Source organism: Lissotriton helveticus, chromosome 8, assembly GCF_964261635.1.
Source record: "Lissotriton helveticus chromosome 8, aLisHel1.1, whole genome shotgun sequence".
In the NCBI taxonomy this organism is placed as follows: Eukaryota; Metazoa; Chordata; class Amphibia; order Caudata; family Salamandridae; genus Lissotriton; species Lissotriton helveticus.
The window spans coordinates 1,043,644,505-1,043,662,226 of NC_136069.1; the positions used below are offsets into that span (position 1 = coordinate 1,043,644,505).

Here is a 17,722-nt window from a genome sequence, read left to right on the forward strand (position 1 = left end):
AAACTTGGCAAAATTGTAGGGACTGGTAGCCCGATGTGCCTTTGCTATGTCTCAAGATATATGCTCCAGTGGTTTTTACGAAAATTAACTTTGAAAAATATATATTGGGCTACATTGGCCTATATATATGTTGGAGCCCAAATGTAGCCCAATGTAGCCCAATGAAGCCCAATGAAGCCCAATGTAGCCCAATGTAGCCCAAAGATGGCCGTCAGAGACAAAAAAAACAAATGTAGCCCAAATATCAGCCAGATGTAGCCCAACTATAGCCCAGTGACAGAATGACCAATCAGCTTCGCAAACCTCCGTTACGCGAAGCGGAGCGCTGTTACAGATATATATCTTTTTTTGAACGTTAATTTCTCAAAATCCACTGGAGCACATATATTGAGACCTAGCAAAGGCACATCGGGCTACCAGTCCCTAATATTTTACCAAGTTTCGTGCAAATCCATTCAGCCGTTCGATTATTATTATTATAATTTTTTTTTGCCCTGCGGGGCCCTTTTAAAACCTCCACATCAAACCTAGGGGGTCAGCGAGGATCTACTATGCCCCCTTATGGTCATTTGCCCCTTCGCTTTGGCCTCCTCTTGTCTCTCGATCCTACCGAGAGACAAGATGGCGGCCGCTACGGACTGTTTGGAATGTTTACAGACGCCGGAGAACCAATCAGCTTCGCTTCACAAAGCTCCGTTGCGCGAAAAGTACGCGTACTGGAGCGCTGCCCGGTCCGCTGTTACAGATATATATCTTTTTTTAAACGTTAATTTCTCAAAATCCACTGTAGCACATATATTGAGACCTACAAAAGGCACATCGGGCTACCAGTCCCTACAATTTTGCCAAGTTTCGTGCAAATCCATTCAGCCGTTCGGGCTAAAAGTGAGGCCAACCGCCCTATGGAAAACTCAATGTTAAAAACACGGTTTGGGACCCCCCTTTTTTCTCGACCCCCCCTGGACGAACCCCCCCCCCCAATTTTCAGGGGCTGCTCAGAAACAAAATGTGCCATTTTCCTGAAAATTTCAGCCAATTCCGTCCACAAACGCCAAAGTTATTAGACATAGAATTTTCAAAAATCCCATAGAGAAAAAATCCTAACTATATATACCTACTGGCGACCGCCAGTAGGTAATATATATATATATATATATATATATATATATATATATATATATATATATATATGCAACTGTTTTCTGTCTCTTCCCAACGGCAATACAGAAATCAACGGACCACCAGGCAGTATGGAGTCAGCAGGTAGGTTTATTATCCCTCGTTTTCACATTTCAGCATGACGCGTTTCGGGTAATGAGTACCCTTGTTCACATAATGAGCCTGCAGTACATATTGGTTATTTATACATGTTTTTTTAAAGTTTCAATGCCACGTGACCATAAACAGTGAAAAACTACTACTGTGCAAATACGTAATTTCAAGGACCCTCGTTTACTTAAATATTGGTTTTCTCACCCCTTGTATATTGCAATTCTTGACAATAAAACAATTTTTGTGTTTTACTTGTTGGAACATAGCAGCTTAAATGCCTAGTTACATGTGCAAATCTCGCAATTCATATTGTGTAAAAAATACGCAGAAATAATACATATTTTATAAAACACAGAGCGCTATTTCTAAAAACCACATAATACTATGTGATTTGTGCAACATAGGCATTTGTTAGATTTTTTTGGTCCATATATATATATATATATATATATATATATATATATGACGTGGCCGCTGGCTGGAGGAAGAACTCGGAGCATGCAATTTTGACCCCATTACCGGATGACGACAAGAACAGTGCATTCTGGAACTTGGAGGCGCCATTGGTGCAAGGCGCGCCAGAACTAAGTCAGGTGTTGGAACATACTCACCTGGGGGGCAGCAGCTCATTAGTTAAGAGAGAGGGCGGGATATTTAAATCGAGCTGTGACGCCCTGCTCTCACACAGACACGCAAGCGGCGCTGACGAGGCGGGATGCCGAAATGCATACGCCTCAAGAACGTTGTGCCTGTTCACCTCTGCAAGAGCGGCTAAATAAAGTCTCCCTATCTAATCCTCAAGTGGGTCTCGCTTCTTTCGTGTGGAGAAGGTGTTGGACATATATATATGTATAGATTTACTAATATTAACTCTGTATATATGCACCTTCAAAATAAATATATCTGCAAGATATGTTGGGAGAGGATGTGGCTTACTGGCTAGGGTGGCCGACCTTGAAGCTGGGAAACCAGGCAGGGGCTGCTCCTCCGCTAAGGCGGAAGAGCATCGCCCCACTGCTCAGTGAGCAGTTGACAAAAGGAAAAATAAAATGATAGTAACAAAAGTTATTATTATTTTATTTTTCCATCTGTCTCTCACCTGGTTTGGGGCAGGGCTGCATGTCACCGGAACAGTGGTGGCACTCTCTTAAGTACACGTGAATGTTTGGCCGGCTTTCTCGGCCCCGCTAAACAGTCATGCACACTTTCCATGTTCTCCACATAGGCTGCATTACAGTGCCAAACTACGGGCCTCGGGCCAATCATAAGGCTGCTGTAAGGCAGATTTGTTATGGGCTGGGAGAGACTGGGAGCCTGGGTGCTTCATAGTTCCTGCTTTCTTCCTGCTCCTGGAGTGAAAGAGGTTCCGAGAGGCAACAGTCCGCCAACGTGCAGGTAAGTGCTATTTTTTCATTTACCCCCGCCTCCCCTCCCCACCTCCCGCCCTGCCACCCCCGCCAAGTAGCGGCCGCCACTGGAACCAGGTTTGAGTCTGGCAGGAGGTTCAAACATCCTGTGACTGGTTAAATCTCTCAATCTCCCCATGCCTAAAAAAAACAACAAAAAAAAGAATGTGTCTGTCTGTAATGCAACTGGTGCTCAGGTAAAGAGCTATGATACCTTTGGGTTGAGTTAGCGTTATATAAAACTGCAACAACAACAAAAAGATAGCATACCAATCAATCAATCAGGGGTTGGTAAAGCGCAGCTACTCACCTGCGAGTGTCTCAAGGCGCTGAGGGGGAAGGGGAGTGTGGCTCTGTTGAGTGCTGGGGTCATCCGAAGAAACAGGTCTTGAGGTGGTTCCTGAACTGCAGCAGTGTGGGGGCTTGCGCAGGTGGAGGGGGAGGTCGTTCTAGGCCTTGGCTTCAAAGTAGGAGAAGGACTTTCCTCTTGTTCTGGTTTTGTAGATGTGTGGGATTGTGGCCAGAGAGAGGCCAGCTGATCGGAGGTGCGTGGAAGGCGAGGGGCTTGTTTAGGTATTCTGTTCCGCTGTTGTGGAGGGCCTTGTATGCGTGAGTGAGGAGTTTGAAGGTTATTCTTCTTTCGATATGGACCCAGTGGAGGTCGTGGAGGTGTTGAGGGATGTGGTTGTGTCAGGGGATGTCCAGGAGCAGTCTGGCTGTGGCGATTTGGACAGTTTGGAGTTTGCAAAGTAGTTTCTTGTTGATTCCGACGTATAGAGCGTTGCCATGGTCCAGTCTGCTACTGATGAGGGTGTGCGTGACCATTTTTCTGGATTCTGGTGAGATTCATATGAAGGTGTTTTGGAGTATGTGAACGGTGTTGAAGCAGGCCGAGGACACAGTGTTGATCTGGCGGTTCATTGTGAGCGATGCAAAAGGTGTGCAGAATAATTCCAGTGCAAATTCCAGCTCTAAAATTTGGCGTTGGTTTAAGAATAGACACACAAAGGGGCAGATGAGAGATGGCAACTTATTACAAATGTTTTTTAATTAGTTACATTAAACTGTACTACATAATCTACCACCACCTCGTAAAAAGGCAGTTGCTACATCCTATTAATGGGAAACAACCTTAATAACGAATCCCTAACAACGAGTGGGCTTAACAACGACTCCCAAACAACGACCTATGCCTGAACCACGACCTCCGTAAAAACTACTATAGTTGAACCACGTGGTAAGTGTCAATAAATAAATACAAAAGTTACAAATATATATATATATATATATATATATCTTTTTTAAATTGATTTATACATTTCCTTATTTTAATTACGCTACGGTTATAATAGACTCTGTATAAATTAAAATTGTTAAGCCTGTAGATGGCACTGTAGGTTTGTTTTTCAATTATGCGATTTGGAAATGTGCTCGATGCGACTGTTCCTCCCTGGTTTTCACAGTTGAAATGGTCACAAAGGGGTGGTTGGACGTTAATTATGTTTTATACAAGTCAATTCTTTTTAAAAATAAAAATATGTTCTGGAATCCGTTTTTATATAATTTTATTTTTTGTAGAAAAAAGATGTAATTATATTTTATAGTTTTTTTGCCGAACATTACTGTCTCTGTAAGTTCGTCTGTATTTTAAGAAAATGATTATTTGATTGTAAATTTAAAGTTTACTCACTAAAAAAAATTTCAATAAGAAGTGTTGTTTAATGTAAATACATTTTTTTCATGTTTCAATCTCGTGTTCATTTGAACGTAGTGGTAAATACGGGTAAAATGGAAATTAATTACTTTTCGTGGTTTAGTGAATCGTTGTTAAATACGTAGTGGTTTGGCTTTGGTCGTGGTTTAGCCTTCGTGGTTTAGACATTCGTTGTTGGAGTGGTAGTTGTGTAATCATACATCCCTATTAATATCTGTAAATGGTAAGGAAATTGCGATGTAGATGATTCCTTGACAAGACAAATTACTCCTTGCTACTTCTTGAAATTGCCACTAGAGTGTTCAGCACGTCTGCATCTCATGGGCTGGGTGTCTTCCTCGACATATCTGGCTTAGTTGTCTCACACGTGCGGGGATCCCGAAAAGAAATAGGGTTAAATGTAATCGTGACCAATAAAATACTGTTACTTCAAGAATAAAAAAAAAACTTTCACAAATGACATTTAGTATTAAACCATTATGTATGTGATCAATGAACTTGTAAAAAAAATCCCACTGAGTGTATAAATGCCATTTTGGCAACTGGTGCAACTGATTTGTAACTGTTGAAAAACGTAATGTAATCATGGCCAAAACACGTCTCATTTTTTCAAAAACAAATTAAATCTTTTGTGAAGTAAAAGCTTATTTACTTAAGTGGTTGCTTAAGTGTGGCATCTGCACTGGGGACTGACTGACTGCAGATGGTAAAAAAAAACTTTTTGGGCGGTGGCTGAAGTCGCTCACCCCACGTCATCTGCTTCAATTGGTTTTTAGTTATACCTCATTTAAGCTTCTATTTGGTTGGGTAATGGTTTGGCACAGTTCCATTAAAGACCTATGCAAGGTGCTTGTGTTTTTAACCTGTCCCACAACTGTTGATGCTAACCTTCTACATCAGTCACTCTCTGAGTGCCTTCTGAATGGCAGAATGTCGGGGCATATTATCAAGGACCGGTTTGAAACTGCGATAATGGGCTTGATAATACGCCCTTGTTAATTCCCATAGAAGCCCATGTTCTGATGTTAACATGGGCTTCTATGGGAATTTTAACACCGGTCCTTGATAATATGCCCCCCCCCCCACCTTTTGGAAGTCACTGTGCCTCTTCCAACCTTTCAATTAAGGCCCGCCCTCGGAAACCATTGCATCTGTATATTGTTCAAAGGCTTTATATCATCATAGGCTAATTCTTCACCTGGTGCAGTAGTGTTTTTATGTTACTTGGACATTGAACGTTGGTTACACTGCGGTAGGGAAACAACCTCAGGTTTTGTGGTCTCACCTGGCAATTTATCACCCTTATCTTCAACATGAATGCTTCAGCAATGCTTGGTTCAGTGGTGTCCTCAGTTCATTCCTTCTCAAACAGTGCTGTAGTTGATGGTCTTTAACCCGTTCTTCATTTGGCACTCCATGCTCCCCATTGAGACATCATCTATGGAACAAAGAAGCCATATTGCCTACTTACAACGATTAATTCAATTTACAGTTATCTACATATGATCTTATATGGGGCGGTTGGCAGTGGACTGGGGTAGCGCATTCTTCTGATGGTGTGAACTTTGGTGCCAACCTTGCTACCATTGGTCTAAGGATCCAAAATGAAGTCTGAGGAACAGAAAGTAAAGAGGGCTCTGCAGGAGCTTACTATAGCCTTATAGCCCGCCGTAGAGGGCTATACCGGCTATTAAAGGCCCTCTCCAGCATTAAAGGCCCCGAGCCGAAGGCGAGGGCCTTTAACAAGGGAGAGGGACTTTAATAGCCGGTATAACCCAACTACGAAGGGCTATATGGCTATTAGAACATTCTTGAAAAACAATAGGGAGAGCAAGGTTTTTAGTTCACATGGGTGAACGGGGAATACTCCTGTACCCCTGGGTATATCATTAGAAAACAAACAAGGAGTACCACCAACATGGAATCGCCGATTCCTAATGGGGTGTGTGGTTAAACAAAAAGAGAGAAAGTTATCCTTTTGTTAAGAAACCCCTCACTCACCACCTAGTGGTGACATGCTTCATCATCGGGGTCCACCCTAATGACCTAGCGTCATCAGGGTGTGCTACAACACCTGTTTACAGTGGAGCAGGTTGTGAGTGAGGGTGCGTGGAAAAAAATAGTAAGTGTGTTAAAAATTGTCCTGGTTTAACTTGGAAAAATAAGATTTTTTATTTGCAAGCAACTGGACAATGTTAAAATCAATGGCGAGATAGAGTGAGGGTAATTATGAGCCCATGTATCTCTATGTGTATCTGGTCTACATGTTTCAACCATAAAGGTATAAACTAACCAGGTTTTCTTCAGGACCAATAAACCCTGAGAGTGGATGGTATGCGTCCCCTAAAAGACGCACCCGGTCCTACTCTCTGGGACCACAAAAGGGCAGAAGTGTGCCTGTGGTGTGGGCTTGAACCACAATGGGTAAGCCTAAAAAAATCAAAATACCTGTAAAGGAAGAATGAAGACTAATGTCAGATTTTAAACTTTTACAAGCCTGTTACGTTGTGCAGTGCCTCACATTCGTGTCTGCATGCTGTTAGTCCCATTAGGAAAAGTACCTTTTGCTTTGCGTTGCAAAAGTCCTGGCACAAAGGGTTGCTAGTTGTGCCTCTTCTCTGTGTGATGATGTGGAAGTGCCTTGGCCGCAATTAAGCGATTGATTATTTACCACAACTTGCAGGCTTAACAGTTATACGTGCGTCAATATCTATTGAACTCACGCGCATTCCATCATATTTATGTGGCGTGATAATGTCTCGCATTCATATTGTGCGGGCGAGGTCATCTTTTAAGAAAAGTGCATGTACTACCATACTCAACACACTCAACACAAGACGGACTCACGTACATAAAACATATAAGACACACAAGTAGTTGATATAAAGCTTACTCTCAATTGGGTATTTGGATACCTCATAGGGCGGGGAAAGGTTATCCTCATTACAAAAATGTATTCTGAAACATAAGATTTGTAAAAAGTTTCATGAATAGCGAGTTGATCAAAAGCGTCTCAGAAAAAACTGAGCCATGCTAGTGAGTATGCGCTGCCCGTTGTTGATCTATGCGCTCGTCTGACTAGGCAATTACTTACAGTTTTAGTCCGAGGTTAGTGGCCGTTTACCTAATTCCGTCCGCCGCCCTGCTACAACGAGACCGGGAGCTCGGGTACTAAGATATGCACGCATAGCTTCCGCAATGGGCGGAGTTTCGTGCCGGTCACGTGGGGCGTTGCTACGGGCGTCCATGGTGCAACTACCAGTATGGTGGCTGCAAAGGCTCAAGGACAAACGGCTGTGGAAGGGTTCGATTCTCTGCTGGGGAAACGGCGGTGGGATATTAATTTAAATAGAAATTAAACACAGCATGTGATTAAATAATATAATAATATATGTCACGGAATATGGTTGATTCCGATAAACCAAATGTCCAAATGTCATGGTCCATAATGGTGCCCACTAGAGGGCAGAATGTTCTAACAAAAAAGAACAAAGCCTTATGGGAGCGTGAGGGGATTGGAATCCCCCTCAGCGTCCCTGAAGCCTTTGTTCACAGCCAGAGCTATGAACAAAGAAACATTGGAATGTTGGAGCTCCAGGCTTATACCAGCCATTATAAGCCCAGAGCACTCCATTATTTTCAATGGAGCTCCCAACATTCCAATGTTCTAATATAATTTTCACCCGTTGCCCCAATAAAAATGTAAGGCTCTTGAGCGGCAAAGGGTAGAAGAGGACTTCCCTTCAACAGGGGCCACATCATACATCTTGCCATTTCCACCACCCACTGGAATTTTCGTGATTCAGTCAATGCATTAATTTACCTGTACGTGGTATCTATTCCTTGCAGAACCTCAATTGACCCGACATCCATTATTGCAAACGCCTTTTCCCGTAGGATATACATTTGGTATCAAGATGTCCCGTGGATGTGGTTCGATGACTTAGTGCTCGTGTTGTACCATTCCTAATTATTTTTACAGAGATCACCTTTCGCAGAACCTTTGCAACTGTGTTTTTTTATGACGGACAGTGGTGTTTTGTCAGCTTTGGATTCATAAAGCTGAGGCTTATCACTCTGATAACTTACATTTGTGGTTACAGTCAGCCCTGATACTGAACCTATAATGGGGAAAGAATTACAAACAATAGGCAAATCTAGGTGACAACCATTCCATCTGTAACAAGAGATGATTGACTATGACAGTTGCGGCCTAGATTGATGGGAGTATTTTTCTCTTAGTTCACACCATGCCTGCCTAGTAGGAAAATACTGATTTACATTTTGTGAAAATATACATTCATTAATGATCATCCGGAATCAAGCAATTGCTTCTTACATACATTTGTCTTTCTTCCAACATAATTTGTTCATGGCCATGGATAGATTGAGAATCCACAGGTTGAGATATTTGAAATGTTAACTATCCATACATTGCTCCTTAAGGGGAGTCAAGTGGTACGAAATATATTAAGCTAATCTTTCTGTGGCTGTGATTACAAATGATGTTTGAAGGATGACAAATTACTTTTCTGAAGGAAATGACTGGTTCATTTTGGATCGTCATTAGAGATTAATAGCAGGCTATGCAAGCCCTGTTGCAGAGCACCTGTGGGAGCAGAGGTGCAAAAAAGAAGCGTCACAAAAAATATGGAAACAAACAAATTAAGAAAGCAGCTGGGGAGGTGCTATGAACACCATTCACATGAGGGCTGTATGATTTTAGCCTTTTTTGGTTCACCGAAGGCTCCTGCTACAAAGTAGGTTGTGCCATCATGGCCATTCTTCGATCCCACAGCGCCTTGGGTGTAACTACAATTTGCACCCATATAAAATCTACTCTTGCCCTTCCTATAATCTGTTTCTTCAAAAACCTGGTTGGATTTTGCCAAAGAGCTTGTCATGCCACTGAATGGCAGCTGCAGATTTAGCCTATAGGCTCTGCATGTCACTTGAAACTTAATTCTGGTAAGCAAGTTCTTGCCAATGTGCATTATTCTCTATTTTTTAGGTCGAGCCTAGCAGCGCACATGCGCTGCTCTGCGAAGCTTCATGCTACTACTCTGTGTGGGTCTGACTCCTCCCACACATTGGATTGGCTTTTGCGTTTGTCTTTCAAGAATGAAAGCAGGCAAATGGCTAAAGGTGGGCGCATGTCCCACCTCTTTTGAAATGTTCAATCCCATGGCATTTTGCCTTCGGGAGCGAGCAGTGGCGCGCAGGGTGGCAGCTGCAGTGATCGTGGATCAGGTTACTATGTAAACAACGTTGTTATTTAAGTGCTTGATTTAGAATTTTTTTTTTTTACAGCGCGTGAACCTCGCCCCAAGGTATTGGAGCTCTTTTTCAACTCTCCTGCTAACGCCGTGGTCTTCAAACTCGGGGGCGGGCCCCCCTAGGGGGCCCCAATTGATACCAGGGCGGCGCCAGGCTCTGCCCAAAAGAATCATTGTGCTGATAGCAGTGCTTTGTTTTAAGCTGACAAAAATGAGCGCACACAGCCGCTCTATAATGGCCCATCGCTAACATGTTTTGTCCTTTATATTCTAGCTGGGAGAATGTGTCAAAAGGGAAGGGACTCCAAATATTCTTCAAACCCCTCACCCCCACTTCTAATAGTCACAAAGCAGATACTTGTACATGTTAGTAAGGCCTGCTTGGCCTCAATAGTATGTTTGGCAATCATGGATTTGATTGCATTTTTAAAACGTTAAGAGAACGTAACTGCAATGTTTAATTATGTATAGACATATTTAAACATTGCTAATTTAATAAAATAATTGTGAAAAATTATGAGGGGGTCCCCGATAATTCCCCCCCCCCCCCCCCCCCCCCCCCACTGGTGATGAAGTGGCATTAAAAAGTTTGAAGAACACTGTTCGGGACAGGGAGCGCAGGTTTTTAGCGGGATTTATGTGCTTTTTTGTTTGGTGTGTGGGGCAGACGCAACGTGCCAGGCGTTGACACATTAGTGGTTTTGGACCACAATGCAGATTAAAAAGGGCATGTAGCATTTTAACCTTTGCAGTCTAAATATATTACACAGTGTCCCTTAGCTAAACAAGTATTTGTTTAACTTCGGAAATAAAACTGATAAAGCCCTGTTCCGAATTTAAAAGAAAACCCAGCCGCCAAGACGAATAATAAACAAACCAATAGAATATCCTATTTGTTTTGTCTTTAGCGCCACCACGTGGTTATTTAGTGAAATATAATTTATAATGCCAGTGATATGCGAAATTCTACGAGCAACCAAAATGTAAAACCGGCATTATGTGTGTTCAAATCTTTTTATTAAATAATGCAGGGGATGACAATACAATAAGAAAAAAATACAGTAAGGACATTCATAAGCAAAAAGTGACCCGAATGACAAGCATGGTAGTAGCATAGCAAAACAATTCCAACATAAAATTAACCATAGATAAGGCAATGCGCATGGTTCATAGTTACAAAGTGATACAATCGAATTAATGATCGCGATATGAGGAGACATTAGAAAGGAAAAGAGAAAAAGAGGGGGAAAGAAAAGAGAAAACGAGTCAACAGAATAGATGGTAGTAGCTAGCATATAATCACGCGAGGCAATCTAACAGTGACAGTGATATATAATAGTGGTGTAAACTTGTGCATCTCTGGTTTGACAGAATCAAGGTATGTAGCACAAATAATTATTCAAGACCTACGGCGGGTCATAGCCAAATTCAAGTGGATCAAGTGAACTCAGAGTTTGTTATGCAACTTGCACCACGGGGAAGAATTAAGGGGCAGATTTATGAAGGCCCTGCGCCGCCGGTGCGTCACTTTTTCCCATGTTAAAAGTGACGCACCGGCGGCGCAAGGCCTTCATAAATCTGCCCCTAAGTGTTTCATTATTCGCACCCCTTAAAGAGGCCAACCACTCCTGCCATGTTTTAAATGACACTTCAGAAGCGCTCTTCCATTTGCTTAAAACAACTTTACACGCAAGTGTAAGCATAAGATCCATCAAGTGTCGATCATGATCGTTCATTAACTTCGGGTCTACGGCCCTCAGTATGACATAGGCGAATTCTCTTTACGGGGCGATAATGAAAAGTTCTTTGAATATAATCATAAATCTTATCCCAAAAGGTTTGTAGCAACGGACAATAAAAGAGCATATGCGCGAAGTCTCCCACCTGAGATTTACAATTCCAACATAATGGGCTATCAAGGAGCTGAAGTTTAAAGAGTTTCTCTGGTGACCAATACGTTCTGTTTATTAGCATTAACTTGGTTTGAGAGAGAATCGGAGACATTTTATTAGAGAAAGGGGTCAGGTGTATCTTTTCCCAGTCAAACGTCAAGATAGTTGAGTTACACTCCTTTTCACATAAGAGTTCGCACTTTCTGTGCGTTTTTTGGGGGTTGGGGAGAGGAGTTTGTAAATCTTGGATACCATGTGACCCAATGACATGAGTTGAGATAGCTTGCCGCATATTGTGGGGTCGATCGGGGATATAGCTTGTGCGGTTATTAGAGATTTGAGGCGTAACAACCTGTAGAAGTCAAGAGGTTGAAGGCCAAATTGGGATTGTAAGGCGGCGAAGGGGAGAGGCGAAGAACCCATGTAAAGACCTCTTATTGAGTTCACACCGTTCTTAGACCAATGTTCCCAGTAAAGGTGTTTACCTTCCTCTTTTATGTTCGGGTTAAACCATAGCGAGGTTAAGTTGGATCTGTTTAGTTTGACTTTGACCTTACAGTGTCTTTCTAGAGTTAGGAGGGCCCTTTTAGTGTTTAGCAGTATGTATCTAGATTGAGGAAAGACAGTGGTATCTGTTGTCATTATTGCGGCTAATGGCAAGTTGTTTATGATCGCCTTCTCAATGTGAACCCACACAGGAATATAGTCTGAATGAAGTTGGAACCAGTTTGCTCCCTGTTAACATAAGTATGCCGTCTGGTAGCACCTAAAGGTAGGCAGACCTATGCCTCCCTTATCCTTCGGCAGTTGGAGTTTCCGCAATGAAATCCTCGGTTTCTTGCCCTGCCATTGAAAGGTGCTGAAGAGTTTGTATGTCTTTTTTAGGAATTCATCCGAGAGCAGCATAGGCAGCATACTTATGAGGTAATTGATAAGATGTGTAATCATCATTTTCAGAGTTTCTGCCCGTCCCCACCATGACAGAAATTTCGGGGTCCAGCCGTTTAAAAGGGATGCTATTTTCTTGTAGAGGGCATGTTCATAAATTTTGAGAGTGCTAATGAGATCCTTTTTAAATTCCAGACCGAGGTATTTAAAGCTTTTGTTCTGCCAGAACAGGCCAGAGTTGCCCATAATGCTTTTGTCACCTATATTATTGAGGAGCTTCACTTCCGTTTTATCTCTATTTAGCTTATATCCTGATACCCCGGAGAAGTCCGCTATAGAAGTCATCAGGGCCGAAATTGCTAACTCTGCATCTTCAGACACTACTAGAACGTCGTCCGCATAAGCCGTTATTTTGACTGTGTATCCATCAAAGCCAATACCTTTGATCTGTTCATTAGCCCTAAGATGAAAGAGGAAAGGTTCGATGGTGAGAAGGAAAAGGGAGGGGGAAAGGGGACATCCCTGACTTGCACCTTGTTCCAATTCAAATGAGCACGAAAGGCATCTACCTGCTCTCACTCTTGCTGAAGGGTTAGTATACAAAGCCATCACCATGAGAATAAAGTCCAATTTAAATTTGTGTAGAGCAGCTTCCAAGTAAGACCAATCGACCTTATCGAAGGCCTTCTCGGCGTCTAGGGTAACTGCAACAGTTGGTGAGGCAGACAGCTTTGCTTTTTCTATTATATGTGCAAGGGTACGTGTGTTGTCGCTAGAAAATCTGTTTTTAAGAAACCCTACCAGCGACGGGTGGATAAGTTTGGGTAGGACTTTCTGGACCCGTTTGGCCAATATCATAGCATAGATCTTACAATCAAGATTGACCAACGAAGTATAGGATCCCAGAGCCACGCAGGGTGGAACCATATAGAATTTGTATGTTCTGGGGGGAGTGGCTAGCGCCCGAGGAAGATGGCGGCACTCCCGTGACTCGCCTGGGGCGTCGGGGCTCTTTGAGGAATTTTCTCGCACCAACCGCATCTGAATGTATGGCATTTTAACTGCAAGGAAGTCGGAATATGAGCGCTTTCAGATAGAAGGTCTCTCGCCTCATTTCTGACAAGCTTTTCACTTCAAAAGCGCTTCCCGCTCACAGCTGAGTTATTGACTGCTGTTAACCCATTGTGGCTCGAGCTGAGGGAGCCTTAATTGCACAGTATGTCTCTGCTGCCAGCATGAGTGTTCGATGAGGAAATAATATCGGAGTTAACAAGGTATGTTCTGCAAGGATTTATTGCCTCTCTTTGACCTGCAATGCCCCTTTCTGGTCCTCTGAAAATTCCTAACTAAATAGAAGAGCAACTATCACTTCAAAGCTGCGCAAAGGAGGCAATGATTTATTTACTGCTTGCAGATGAATGTCTATTGCTGCCTGGCACTAGATGTTAAGAAGGAAAGTGAAACCTAGCCTTTTTTCAGTGCACAGGGATTTCATCGAGCTGCACATAAATGCATTCTTTCATCAGTACGTGAAAAGGCTGCCACTTGAAAGCACAATAATGAAGTGAGTCATGACTTTGTTTTAGCACACAGTGACCCCTCTCTGCTCCTCCTTACACTTTGAACAAGCTCAACAGAAGCATTTAATTTAAAGTTGTCAGTGCTAGAGAATTTATTTTCACAACTCGGCTGTGTTTCTTCGAAGTCTGCAATGAAGAATTAGTGACAAGAAACTAGCGCAGTGAAGTTCGGATTTGACAGCTAAGGCATGAAGTAACTTTTGACTTTTATTTCATCCCACAACATTAGCCTGCATACTGAGGAGATTATTTCACTGTGCGCTGTGTCTTTCTAAAGTGACAGTGACTTACTCATTTAATTACAGATAGGAGATTATTTTCATTGTGTGCTGAGTTTCCTCAAAAGGAGTAATGTTCTATTCATTGTCCCTGATTCACGGACTATGGATGTTTCGTAATAGATGTCATATAGGAAAGTGATTTTGGACTTTACTTTCATGTACTTGTATTAACAGGTTTTGAATGGGCATTCCTGCAACCCTATTTCTATGTGCTGATATATGTATGAATTCCTATACTGTTTTACTTCATTGCTGTAAAGACTTTTAGCTTAATGTATGTTTACTTATTAAGTTACTCACATTAAATATATTGGTCACATTTATTACTCTCTACTACATTTTCATAATGTTGTGCTAATTCTTTACAGTATTTTTTTGTTGTTATTATTGTTTTAATATTGCTATGCTTACAGTGATAGAGCAGTTTGACCTAGTCTTGAGTTCACATTATTTTTGCTCTTAATACGACATTTCTTCTCCTGCACATTGCTGTTCTATGTCTTTGGATTGTTTTTCTCAAGTCTATGGGCAGGACATCTAGAACTTTACAGATATCTACACCTTCTCCTCGTAAATTTTTGATTCATCTCAGCTCACACTATAATTGTTTATCCATGGAGGATTCAGTTGCTTCATCGTCCAAAGGTGCATTGTCTTCACAGATTGCCTCAGTTTCTACTGTTTCCAAAGCTTCTACAAAAAGATTGAAAAAAGATCCTCCCTCTCCACCTAAACAGACTGCTTCTGTCACAATGGATCTAATACTGGAGGAGATTAGAGCTCTACATCCGTTCATGGAAGAAACCAAATCCACACTTCAGATGCTCTCTGACAAATGGTCAGCAATGGATCAACGAGTCAACACGTTAGAGCAGAACTTTGGCTCTTTATCTTCATCTACTTCCAAAGTAGACTCTCTTTGTTCACAGGTCTCCGTACTTCACAAACAAGTTGAGCAGTTGGAAAACAGAAATAGGCGGAATAACCTTAGAATTTATGGTCTTCCTGAAGGGACAGAAGGCTCGGATCCGCCAACCTTCTTTAAATCCTTTCTTCCAATGCTCCTTAAGCTACCTGAAGGCACCATGTTGAATATACAGAGAGCTCACAGATTAGGCCCACCAATGCGTCAAACTTCTTCTTCGCCGCCACACAAACCGAGAGGAGTGATCTTGTACTTTTTGGAATATACTGACCTCTTAAAGACTCTATCAGCAGCTAGGGCTATGAATGGTATAATTTGGTCAGGAAATTCTCTGTTCTTTTCTCAGGATTACGCCAAATCGACGGCTGATCGACGCAAAGAATTTTTAGCATTGCGGCCGCAATTACGCTCGTTGGGTGCAAGATATGGTCTTTTTCACCCTTGCTTGTTTAAAGTGACATTCAATAATAAAACTACCACATATGAGGATCCAATTAAGTTGAAGAGCTTCCTGTTCTCTCATCACATTGACACAATGGAGACCACTTCATCATTTAGTTCCAGCTAGTTTGCTTTAACTCTGTTTCTGGTTGCAGTATTCACATGTTTTCTCTTTTGGTTTTTATTCCATTTGCTATTTCTTGAAACGTTTGCAGCAGCTACTATGCGTTGTCATTGTTTGCAATATATCTAATAATGTTTTCTTCCTTCACAGGTTTTGGTAGCGTGTCTTATCATACCTATGTTAGAGTATGTTCGTTATGCCCTTCCCACCGCCTTCCCTTGTGGGTCCTGGACACGTCATTATTCCGTGTGGCCTTCCATCCCTCCACCCTTCGTATGTCTTGGATTGTTTGTAAGTTTTCTTTCTTCATTATTCTCTATTCTCTTCATGCTCTCTTTCTTCTTTTTCTTTTCTTTCTCCTTTTGCATATTCTCTTCTCTCATTGGTCTTCCACATTTCCTTTTTATACCCTGCAATCTTCCTTTCTCTTACAGAGGTTGCATTCTCGCTTTGCTTCCTTTCTTTCTTGTTTCTCATATCTAGTTCAGATCTCTTACTTTTTGTGCAGTTGGTTTGATACTGCTTGTATTTTTATTGATTTCACATGTCATTCTTATTGGAATTGTCCCTCAACTGGTTTTTTTTTTTTTTTTTTTTTTTTTTTAAAAACCTTTATTGGAGTAAGCAAGAAAATACAAGGATGGGCCTACAACCACACGGGCTGGCCGCTAAAGAGGAGTCGAAATACAAGATACCTGCCCGCAGAGGCAACAATCGACCAACAATGCAATACTCCCCACGAAATACAGGACAATACAGATTTTATTTTATATGAAAGAACAAGCACACAACAAGGCGAAAGTATAGTACTGTCAGTCAGCCCAAAGGACGTAAAGGGGGTATAGCAGCAGGAGAACATAAACGGAGCTCCAAGCTCCAAGGAGATCGGGGGGGGGGGGTGGAGAGGGGCGAGGAGATCAGAGGGGAGAACCGGAAACACCAGCACAACCCCTGTATAAAGGGTTCCAGGAACGCTCGCCTAGGGAGACAGGGTAATCTCAGCAGTGCCTACAAGGGGAGGAGTACAAATGTCGCCACGGTAGTCATTCCATTGACCCCAAACCTTCGTCCACGCCCCGGGTCTGCCCCTGGCCACATAGACAGTCCTCTCACGGAACATGGACCAGTCCATATTATCCTCCCATTTCGAGACGTCAGGGGGCCTAGAGGCCCCCCAGAGTTGCGCGATATCCCGCTTCGCAACCATATAACCCAGGGTGGCCCATCTGGTCTGGGCCACCGAATAGTCGGTGGGTTCCCAAACATTCAAAAGACAGCGACGAGGTTCCGGACGCAAGGACACACCTGTCACCACAGCCATCACTTCAAGCACAGCCGTCCAATAAGCAGCCACCATCGGGCACTCCCAAAGAATATGCAAAAAAGTTGCACTCAAACCACAGCCACGCTTGCATAACCCGTCGGAGGAAAATCCCATCACCACCAGACGCGGTCCCGTAACGTACACCCGATGAAGGATCTTAAGTTGAACCAGACGGAGACGAGCCGGAATAGCCACCTCCTTCGGGGAGGAGAGGGCCGATTGCCAGTCCTCATCATCAAGTTCCAACCCATCGCCCACCCACGCTTCCCGAAGTCGGACCAGTAGGTCGGCCCGATTATTAATCAACTTTTTATAGATCAGGGAGATAGTGCTATCAGGAAGATGCCCGTCAAGGATACGGTCTTCAAGGGGGGAAGAATCAGGCGGAATCTCACCAGGAGCAAATACCGAAGCAAGGGCGTGTCTGACCTGTAGATAACGAAAGAACTCCCGACCATTCAGGCCATAGTCAGCCTGGAGGGTCTGAAACGACCGCACAGAACCCTTAGAGTACACATCACCCACCTTACTAATCCCAATCACATCCCAACGGTCGAAACCCTTGGTAGACCAGAGACCGCCCAGACGTTCCGAAGCAT

The 17,722-nt window shown here is 42.7% G+C and overlaps 1 long non-coding RNA gene across 1 annotated transcript in view; it reads right to left on the reverse strand.

Annotated features, from left to right (window-relative positions):
• Positions 1–17,722, reverse strand: part of LOC144771862 (uncharacterized) — a 235,572-nt gene that overhangs the window by 80,664 nt on the left and 137,186 nt on the right. The window contains exon 2 of the long non-coding RNA XR_013599522.1: positions 5,678–5,830. This is a non-coding gene — a long non-coding RNA (uncharacterized LOC144771862). The remainder of the gene's footprint in view (positions 1–5,677; positions 5,831–17,722) is intronic.